The 3,255-nt window shown below is 42.9% G+C and overlaps 1 pseudogene; it reads left to right on the forward strand.

Annotated features, from left to right (window-relative positions):
- The first annotated feature begins 1,940 nt into the window (after positions 1 to 1,940).
- LOC144252023 (heterogeneous nuclear ribonucleoprotein A1-like) lies at positions 1,941 to 2,900 on the forward strand (annotated as a pseudogene).
- Positions 2,901 to 3,255: the final 355 nt, after the last annotated feature.

Consider the following 3,255-nt stretch of genomic DNA (forward strand, 5'->3'; position numbering starts at 1 on the left):
CAGGCTCAGCCATGTTGCAGTCTTAGGATCTGAACACCATTTCACCTTGCAGAAAGACCATGAGGGATGTGCTCAAAGGAGGGACCCTGCAAAGAATTGGCAAGATGGTGGCCACCAGCACTCCCAGCAGGAGGACCTTAGGGCAGCCAAACCCTAGGCACCCTGGCACAGGACCTCCAGGTCTTGGCTGGTGTCCCCAGACAGAGTTGGCTGCACCACGAGGTGAGGTGGTGGTGGCAGCAAACCTGCAAGCATCCTTCCCCCCATCCCCCAGGCACTGGACAGTGTCTCAAGATGGAGATGGCTGTGTGCAATCAAACCTGCAGGCAACTTGGCAATGGACCTCTGGGTGCGGGTGGAAGCAGCAGGACTACTAATTGAAAGTGAGGTCAGGTTGAGGTTATTGTGGTTAAAACAACAACAACAAAAAATCACTATCAAGGGTGAAGTTCACTGGGGTAAAATTTCATACCTTAAGCACAAGAACATTTGTTTTGAGCCAGCAAAATGTTTGAGATTGCAATCTAGACTACCTGTTAAGAGTGATCGTTACATTCTACTTATATGAACCAACTAAGCAGAATCACTGGTTTTTGTTTTGTTTTGTTTTTACTCTATAATATGAAGAAAGTATAAAATATCATTCATTCTCTACCAAGACTTTTTGGTCAGAGTTCTGCAGGGAATCAGAAACAAGAGACTTATTGTAGAAATTGGCTGATGGGTTATGGAGCCAAGAAATTTTAGTGTTTGTCTGCAGGCAGGAGAATCAGGAAAGCAAGGGGTATAATTCGGTTTGAACCAAAGACCTGGGACTGAGGGCTGATAGTTTAAGTCCTGATCTGAGTCATGGAGACTGAGAAATAGTGAAGGTTTGTCATATCCCAGAACCAGAAAAGATGGACATCTCAGATCATGCAGAGGAATTTGCCCTTCCTTTGACTTTTGGTTTTGTTGAGCCCCTAAAAGGACTGGATGATGCTTGCTTTACTAAGAAGGGAGACTTTGCTCAGTCTACTTCTTTGAGAGCAAATCTTTGCCAGAATCACTCTCAGAACACCACCCAGAAATAATGTTTTACCAGCTATCAGGGTATTCCTTAGGCAGTGTGTTGACACATAAAATTAACCATCACATTCACTGCATTAAAAAATTATCAATTCATTAAAAATTGCTTAAAAACAGAGATGTTTATTTAAGTACAACAAATCATATAAAGAGAGTCCCTGAAGTTAAAAATAAAGTCTGCCATGGTATTTTACAAACAATATTGCTTGCACCATCAAGGTTGTTAGATTTCCATCACTGTGAGGAAACTACTGAAGACAGTAAACTAAAGGAGGAAAGATTAATTTCTGCCTCACTGTTTCAGAATTTTTAGTCCAAGTTTGGCTGACTGCATTGCTTTAGGGTCTGAGGTAGGGAAGAATATCCTGACAGTAGGATCTGTGGCAAAAGAGACTGCTCCCTTTATGGTAGCAATGGTAAACAATTTATTCTTTTTGAAAGTAGAGAAGGCGGGGGGGGGGAGACAGAGAAGAGAGGAAATAGAGGGAGGAAGGGGCCTGGGACACAAAGAGCCCTTCAGGGAGTGACCCAGCTCCTGTCCTCATAAAGTTTTCCTCACTTCTCAATAGCACCATAGTCAATACATGGATCTTTGGGGGATACCCCAGTTCTAAACGATAACAAAGGTCAACTCAAGGTGCAGAGAAATATTTGGTTACACAAACCAAGATGGAAACTATTGTTATTTCTTGTTCCAATAGCCAGAGGCTAAGTGTATATTTCCACAGGTTAGCAAAGGACATTGCTTATCACGTTAATGAAAAGTGCAGAATTGAACTATCACAAAACACAATAAAAAAGCTCAAAGTTGGCTTTTCTGCCCATGGATGAGCATAGAAAGCATCGTCAAAGTCTCTCTTCCTGCTGCCATCATGTCTAAATCAGTGTCCCCTAAAGAGCCCGAACAGCTGTGGAAGCTATTCATTGGAGGGCTGAGCTTTGAAACAACTGATGAAAGTCTGAGAAGCCATTTTGAGCAATGGGGAGCACTCACGGACTGTGTGATTGTGAGACACCCAAACACCAAGCGCTCCAGAGGCTTTGGGTTTGTCACTTGTGCCACTGTGGAGGAAGTGGATGCAGCCATGAATGCAAGACCACACAAGGTAGATAAAAAAGTTGTGGAACCAAAGAGAGCTGTCTCAAGAGAAGATTCTCAAAGACCGGGGGCCCACTGACCTGTGAAAAAGATCTTTGTTGGTGGCATTAAAGAAGTCACCGAAGAACATCACCTACGAGATTATTTTGAACAATATGGGAAAATCTAAGTTATTGAAAACATGACTGACCAAGGCAGTGGAAAAAAAGGGGGCTTTGCTTTTGTAACTTTGATGACCATGACTCTGTGGATAAGATTGTCATTCAAAAATACCATACTGTGAATGGCCACAACTGTGAAGTGAGGAAAACCCTGTCAAAGCAAGAGGTGACTAGTGCCTCATCTAGCCAGAGGTCGAAGTGGTTCTGGAAACTGGTGGTGGTCATAGAGGTGGTCTTGGTGGAAATGACAATTTTGGTCATGGAGGGAACTTCAGTGGTCATGGTGGCTTTGGTGGCAGCCATGATGGTGGTGGATATGGTGGCAGTGGGGATGGCTAAAATGCATTTGGTAATGATGGAAGCAATTTTGGAGATGGTGGAAGCTACAATGATTCTGGGAGTTATAACAATCAGTCATCAAATTTTGGACCCATGAAGGGTGGAAACTTTGGAGGCAGAAGCTCTGGACCTGATGGTGGTAGAGGCCAATATTTGCCAAATTATGAAACCATGATGGTAATGGTGGTTCCAGCAGCAGCAGCAGTAGCCATGGCAGTGGCAGAAGGTTTTAATACTGCCAGGAAACAAAGCTTAGCAGGAGAGGAGAGCCAGAGAAGTGACAGGGAAGCTAAAGGTTACAATAGATTTGTGAACTCAGCCAAGCAGTATTGGCAGGGCCTAGCTGCTACAAAGAAGACATGGTTTAGACAATACTCATATGTATGGGCAAAAAACTCAAGGGCTACACTTGTGACTAATTGTATAACAGGCTATTTTTAGTTTCTGTTCTGTGAAAAGTTCAAAGCATTCCACAAAGGGTATTAATCTACTTTGTTTTTGGCACCTGGGCTGTTGATTGCTAAATGTAATAGTCTGATCATGACGCTGAATAAATGTCTTTTAAAAAAAAGTTCAAAGTTGAAGTTA

The sequence above is a fragment of the Urocitellus parryii genome, unplaced genomic scaffold, assembly GCF_045843805.1.
Source record: "Urocitellus parryii isolate mUroPar1 unplaced genomic scaffold, mUroPar1.hap1 Scaffold_3595, whole genome shotgun sequence".
Lineage (NCBI taxonomy): Eukaryota > Metazoa > Chordata > Mammalia > Rodentia > Sciuridae > Urocitellus > Urocitellus parryii.